The sequence below is a fragment of the Apus apus genome, chromosome Z, assembly GCF_020740795.1.
Source record: "Apus apus isolate bApuApu2 chromosome Z, bApuApu2.pri.cur, whole genome shotgun sequence".
Classification (NCBI taxonomy): domain Eukaryota; kingdom Metazoa; phylum Chordata; class Aves; order Apodiformes; family Apodidae; genus Apus; species Apus apus.
In genome coordinates, this window is record NC_067312.1 from 26,335,708 (window position 1) to 26,343,197 (window position 7,490).

Below are 7,490 nucleotides of genomic sequence, written 5' to 3' on the forward strand. Positions count from 1 at the left end.
GGGGCGGGGCGGGGCGGGGCGCGGGATCGGCGGGGCGGGGCGGGGCTTGGGGCGGGGCTTGGGGCGGGGCTTGGGGCGGGGCTTGGGGCGGGGCGCGGGGCGGGGCTTGGGGCGGGGCGCGGGGCGGGGCGCGGGATCGGCGGGGCGGGGCGGGGCGCGGGATCGGCGGGGCTTGGGGCGGGGCTTGCGGCGGGGCGCGGGGCGGGGCGCGGGGCGGGGCGCGGGGCGGGGCGCGGGATCCGCGGGGGCGGAGCGTCCTGCCGGGCGGCCCGAGCTGCGCCGGTGTCCCCGCAGCGCGGCGTCACACGGTGCCAGAGGCGCAGGTGTGTAAGTGTGTCTGTGTGTGTGTGTCTGTGTGTGTGTGTGTCTGTGTGTGTCTGTGTGTGTGTCTGTGTGTCTCTCTCTGTGTGTGTGCGTGTCTCTGTGTGTGTGTCTGTGTGTGTCTGTGTGTGTCTGTGTGTGTGTCTCTGTGTGTGTGTCTCTGTGTGTGTGTCTCTGTGTGTCTGTGTCTGTATGAGTGTGTCTGTGTGTGTGTCTGTGTGTGTCTCTGTGTGTGTCTGTGTGTGTCTGTGTGTGTCTGTGTGTCTGTGTCTATGTCTGAGTGTGTCTGTGTGTGTATGTTTGTGTGTCTCTGTGTGTGTCTCTGTGTGTGTGTCTGAGTGTGTCTGTGTGTGTATGTTTGTGTGTCTCTGTGTGTGTCTCTGTGTGTGTGTCTGAGTGTGTCTGTGTGTGTGTGTCTGTGTGTGTCTCTGTGTGTGTCTGTGTGTGTGTGTCTATGTCTGAGTGTGTCCGTGTGTGTGTCTGTGTGTGTGTGTGTCTCTGTGTGTCTCTGTGTGTGTTTGTGTCTATGTCTGAGTGTGTCTGTGTGTGTGTGTCTGTGTCTCAGTGTGTCTGTGTCTGTGGTGTTTAATTAAAGCTGTCTAGTTTAGTTTTCAATCCAGAAAGTCTCACTCCTTGTTCTCTCTCTCCTTTCCTTACCTGGGTGGGAGGAGGAGGGGATCGAGAGCATTGTTGTCTCTGGTTTAATTGCCAATCCTGAGTCAAACTGTGACACACCTTTATCAGATGAAGCCTACAGCACTCTCCATTCATTGGTGGTGAATTAATAGCAAAAAACCTTCCACCCCACAAACCAGTGTGCAAACTTGCTGAAGTTTATTACTCCATTTGGTTATATAAAAGGCAACTTATAGAATGGCTTCATCACATATTTTACATTTTTTTTTAATTGTTGACAAAATTTCAGGGCTAGGATTACTCATTAAGTGATTTTCTGTCTTGGCAGGTAGCTCAAGGACTTTGGGTTCTTCTTAGCCATTTCACCACAAGGCATGATGTGTCAATAGCTGAGGGACTACCTTAAATAAAGGGCCAACATAAGCTTACAGAATAAAGATAGAAAGAGAAGACAACAAACATCAGGTAACTGGTGACTTATTATCACTCTCAGTGTAATACCGTTATGATTTCTTCTTCTCTGCCTTGCTAAGTAGGAACATTTTTAAAGTGAGAGAGTTTGGTGACCTGGGGTTTTCTGTGACTGTCAGGTTACAAAAGAGCTAAAATAATTTGGCAGAAGCTAAGCCCCCTTCCATTCCAGCCAACCCTCATCTATCAGCGGGGCTGGGGGTGGCTGGGCTTAGTTTCTGAGCGCTGTCCTGTGCTGGTTTGGTTTGGTGGGTTTTTGGTAGTGGGAGAAAGGGCCTCAGGAGTGGCTCGGTAAGAAGATGAGAAACTTCCGCTGCTGCAAAAGCCAGGGAGCCATTAGAGGGACAATAGATGCACCTCTGCCATTAACATACGGAAGAGCAGCTGTAACACCTGAGCAGAGCCAGGAGAGGGGGAGAAGAGCTGTGCTGGAGAAGAGCTGTGCTGGAGGAGGAGAGCGGTGCTGGGGAAGGAGAGCGGTGCTGGTGGGTGGTGAGGAAGAAGGGGAAGAAGGTGCCTGAGCAGAAGTTTCCCTGCAGCCCATGGCGAGATGGCAGTTGTCCCCCTGCGCTCGTGGAGGAACGTGGTGGAACATTTCCTGGACGCGCCAGGAGGGGTGAACTTGGATTTTGTTGCCAGTGGACTCTGATTACACAGCTTTGGAAGACCCCGGTGCCAGGGGAGGTGGGTGTTCCCGAAGCAGCCCCTGACTCTGTGGGAAGCCCAGGCTGGAGCAGCTCCGGACCTCGTGGAAAGGACTCATGAAGGAGAGGTTCGTGGAGGACTCTCTCCCATGGGAAGGACTGTAAGGAATCCTTCTTCCTGAGGATGGCCTGGCAGGAACCACCAGCCTGTGAACTGACTCTAAACCCCATCCCCTGTCCCCCTGTGCCACTGGGGGGAGGGAGGGAACCAGGGAAGAGAGGAGTGGGGTAACATATGCAAGCCCTGCTCTGTGTGTGTCTATGTCCCGTGTGTGTTTGATTAGTGTGAAATTAAATTATTATTTTTTTCCCCAAGTTGAGTCTGTTTTGCTCAGGACCTTGATCAGTGAAGAACCCTCCTTGTCCTTTGTCTCAACCCATGAGCTTTGTCCTCCTCATCCCAGAGTGTGTGTGTGCGAGGGAGTTAAGTGAGCAGCCATGGGGCTGTTCCTTTGTTGTGTTGGGCTCAAAACATGACATTAATGGTGAGCCAGTCAGCAGAGACAAGAAACCACAACATGCCCAAAGCAGTGTTAGTCATCCAGTCATGCCAGCATCCCTGCTGGACCACCACAAGTCTGGAGCCACTACTGACATCACACCAGTTGCCCACTGCACATACCTGAGCTAGCACGGCCACACTTCAAAGGTTTGGTCCCCGTGTTGAGGGACAGCACTTTTGGTTAGGTCAAACAATAGTGCAATTTATTGCAGCAACAGATACACAAGTCATTTGGGTTGCTGGTGATAAATTACCTGTCTACAAAGCAGGTGCAAGTATCAAGAATATGCATAATACACCCTGGCTACTAATGGGTAAAGTGGTAAGAAAGGGAGAGAAAAGGGGAAAGGGAGTTCTAGGGAAGTTTCTAAGTTTCCTGGGGTGCACTTGGTGTTACTGCATGTTCAGATCTTAGCCAAAGGTGTTCCTTTGTGAGGGACTAGAGTCTCAGCCCCTCAACTCATCCCAGAAGTCAAGGGTAATCCTTGCAAGGGCCTGGTGATGGTATCTTCCCTAACATGGATGGCATCTTCCTTGACATCCTTCCACTCTTAGGTCAATTTTATAGGGTTTTTATCTTACAGGTGGGTCTTGAGGAACTGCAGTCATACATACCTTTGTCATGACTGCTGTAAAATTCTCTTGCTTTTCTTTTAGAGGTATAGACTAAAGAAGATTCAGGGTGCATGTGAGGGGTGGTTGTCCCCTGGGAGGTGGGTAGCTTTTGGGATGGAGGTGTGTTTTATTATTAAAATGAGATTTTAATGAGCAAAGTTCACTAAAGGACAGTTGTTTGTCAAAAAAGTGTCCGATTTTTGGCCCATGGTATCAAATATGCAACTTGTCAGCTCTAGGGGACCTTCAGATCCTCACGTTTATTAGAGGGTCTAGCCATGATGTCTCCAAATGTGCAGCTTATCAGTTCCATAGCACCTTCAGGTCCCCATGTTGATCACAGAGCCTGGCCGTAGTGTCTCCACTCCACCCTCAGTGCAGAGTCCTTAGAGTCAGCACACTAGGCTCCCCTGATGCCAGCAGGTAGGGTTGCCTGGGGAATTACTGTGGTACAGAGTCTTTGCACGGTAGCTGAATTCCACTGTAAAGGTTCTGTGAGTTCTGTACCTTTCCTGAAAAGGTGAATATAGGCTTGACTTCAAAATCACCTTGTTAGGGGTTAATACTGGGTCGGCAATTAAACTAATCACGTAAGATGTTTTCTCAGATCCAAGCAGTGGCCTTGGTTCTGCACACCATTCCCCATCTGTAACTAAAACATTGTCATCAGTCCTAGAAGAAGACACTGACTGAAAAATATGCTGTTAATTTCAGCAAATGCAGCTACTTAGAAGAGACTTGACTAAAAAGTAAAATTATTAGAAAGAAAATTGATTCTATCCTGGCTCAAATCAGGACACACTTTCACCAGTCATCCCATAGTGACTGAGACACCTGGATTTTAAATTACCAACTTGTGGTGCTTTATTAAATATTAAAAGAAACTGCTGAGAACATTTCTTTAGTGAATGTCCCAACTCTTTAGACTTACCTACCCAGAAACAATTGTCACATGGGACAGCCAAGATTATTTCTGAAAAAATACAGTTCTGTTTAACCAGAAATGACCAACAGTGGTGTCTCTCCTATGGCAAACATGTACTGTAGGATTTCCTTCCATTTGATCTTGGAGACCAGCATTTCATTACAGGGTATGTGGGAAGCAGTTTGGCAGCCAGTGTTGTGGTACCAGGAGGAGAGCTAAGTGTTACAGACCTATGTGACTAATCTTGCTCAGAGCCTGATGGACTTGCCTGAGTCTGGTCTTCCATCCAGTAATACTGGCATGGTTACTTAGAATCATAGAATCATTAATGTTAGAAAAGACCTTCAAGATCAAGTCCAACTGTCAGCCTACACTGCTGTGACCACTAAACCATCTCCTGAAGCACCATGTCCAACTGTTTTTTTAACACCTCCAGGGATGGTGCCTCCACCACCTCCCTGGGCAGCCTGTTCCACTCTTTCTGTGAATAATTTTTTCTTAATACCCAATCTGAACCTCCCCTGTTGCAACTTGACCCCATTTCTTCTTGCCCTATCACTAGTTACTAGGGAGAAGAGGCCAACACCCACCTCATCACAACCTCCTCTCAGGTAGTTGTAAAGAGCAGTGAGGTCTCTCCTCAATCTCCTCTTCTCCAGGCTGAACAGCCCCAACTCCCTCAGCCTCTTCTCATAAGACCTGTTGTCCAGACTAGTTGTCCTTCTCTGCACCCTCTCTAGCACCTCAATGTCCTTCTAATACTCAGGTGCCCAAAACTGCACACAGTGCTCATCAAGGCCGAGTAGAGGGGCAGGATCACCTCCCTGGTCCTGCTGGTCACACTATTCCTGATGCAGGACAGGATGCTGTTGGCCTTCTTGGTGTTCTAGCTTATGAAAATGGACTGATCTCAAACAATTATTTTCCAGAAGAATAAAGTAGGTAAGGAAGAAATTCTTTATGATGAGGGTGGCAAGACCCTGGAACAGGTTGTCCAGTGAATTTGTGGGTGCCTCATGACTGGAAGTCTTCAAGGTCAGGTTTAACAGGACTCTGAGTAACTGTTCTAGTTGAAGATGTCCCTGCCCATGGCAGGGGGCTTGGACTAGGCTATCTAGGTGACACAAGTTGGACACAGGTGATCTGTGATTCTATGATCTGGTTTTTATTTGTATTTATCTCAGCAGATACTGGTGCCAAGATCTCGATTTTCTTTTTTGTACATGCTCTGGCTTGGATGGAATTAATTGTCTTCATAGCAGCCTGTATGGGAGCTGTGTTTTGGATTTGTGACTAATAGTGTTGATAACACACCAGTGTTTTGGCTATTGCTGAGCAGGTTTTGCCAGCATCAAGGCTTTCTCTTTGTGCTTCTTTCTCCCGTGTCCCCTGTAAGTGAGTAGGCTGGGGTGGGCAAGAGGTTGGGAGGAGACACAGTCAGGAGAGCTGACTGACTGACCACAGGGATAGTCCATACTGTATGGCATTGTGTCCAGCACCAAAGCTCAGGGAAAGAATGAGAAAGGGGAGAGCTGGAGTGAGGGGTGGTGTGACATTTATGGTTATGGCATTCGTCTCTCAGTGTGCCAAGGCTCTGCCTGCTGCTGGTACATAGTGAATAAAATCCTCTCTCCGCTTTGCATAAACAGCTTTACCTATTAAATGGTCTTTAGCTCAATCCATGAGTTTTCTTACTTTTACCCTTCTGATTCTCTCCCCCATCCTGCTGGGGTAGTGGTGAGCAAGCAGCTGCGTCACCCCACATACATTTTTCTAGATCACCTGAGTCATAGTGGGAATGCTGCTGTGTTCTGTGATTGGGGAAGAACCTACGAAAGGTGGAGCTGAAGCCCCTTGTGACCCCTTGAGTAGATTAAGCAGCAGACTGAACATAAAAGCAGTGGTGAAGGTGGGACACTAGGCAATTTTGCCTTGTCCAATAGACTGCATAAGCCCTAGAGGACTGTAAAGGTAAGGTTAGCTTCAGAGGCTGGCCACATCCCAGAGGCGGTTACAAAATGGTGAGCCTGGGGCCAGCAGTAATTTCTAGGTAGGAGGACAAGGTACAGAGTTATCAGTGCCTAGCTGTTTCAGTGGATGCACAGCACTATAATTGCCTCGCATGCATGGCCAAGATGCCTCTGCCAGGAGCATAAGCTTCCCCAGAGACCACAGAGAGGATCTGTGGAGCAAACTGTTACTGTTACAAGGACATTGCCTGAAGCCCAAACCATCATCTCCTTGCTTCAGCAGGTGTCATGGTGCAGTGTAAACCTTCCCTAACAAAAGCCAAAGGGAGAGAGGTGACAGGACGCAAGCTTAAGAACGGCCAAGTTATGCCCCAAGAGGTGGAGATGTTAACGTAGCTTAAAAACGGTGTGGGTGGTAAGAACTCTTACACTACCACAAAAGGCAGCTGAAAGGAGTGGAACAACCATCTAGCACAGCTGTTCTCAGAGCTGTATTCACCTTAAGAGCAGAGTTCCCACTAAGGCTGAAAACTGTCCAGTGCTGTGCACAGACACATCCAGAGCCCTGAGACACCTGAAAGCTGCTCTGAGGAAGCAGACAGGCTCTTGGCCATGCTCTTCCTCAGGACCTGGTGTGTCCGAGCAGCCACGTCTGTGCTGCAGCCCCTGCTGGCACACCCCTGCCTCAGCACCAAGGCAGCATCTGCTACAGGCTTTCGGTATCACAGCTACTTTGGGCATCAATGTTTTAAAATATTTGAAAAACTGTATCAGTTATTGTAGTATAGCATTTAAGTTGCAGCAGGTTTATAAACTTGAGTACAGCTGGTTTGGTTTTTGTCAAAAATTCAAAACAAACATACAAGACTGTTTCTTGTACTGAACTGATCTTCCTACACAAAAAATATGCCATCCAGAGGGACCTTGTCAGGCTGGAGAGGGGGGCCAGTGCCAACCTCATGAAGTTCAACAAGGCCAAGTGCAAGGTCCTGCACCTGGGTTGGCACAACCCCAGGCACAAATACAGGCTGGGGGGGGGGGGGGGAATGGCTGGAGAGCAGCCCTGAGGAGAAGGACTTGGGGGTGGGCGTAGATGGAGAAGCTCAACATGAGCTGCCAGTGTGTGCTGGAGCCCAGAGAGCCAAACACATCCTGGGCTGCATCAAAAGAAGTGTGGCCAGCAGGGCCAGGGAGGGGATTCTGCCCCTCTACTCTGCTCTGGTGAGACCCCACCTGGAGCACTGTGTCCAGTTCTGGTGCCCTCAGCACAAGAAAGACATAGACCTGTTGGAGAGGGTCCAGAGAAGGGCCACAGAGATGATCAAAAGGCTGGTGCACCTCTGCTA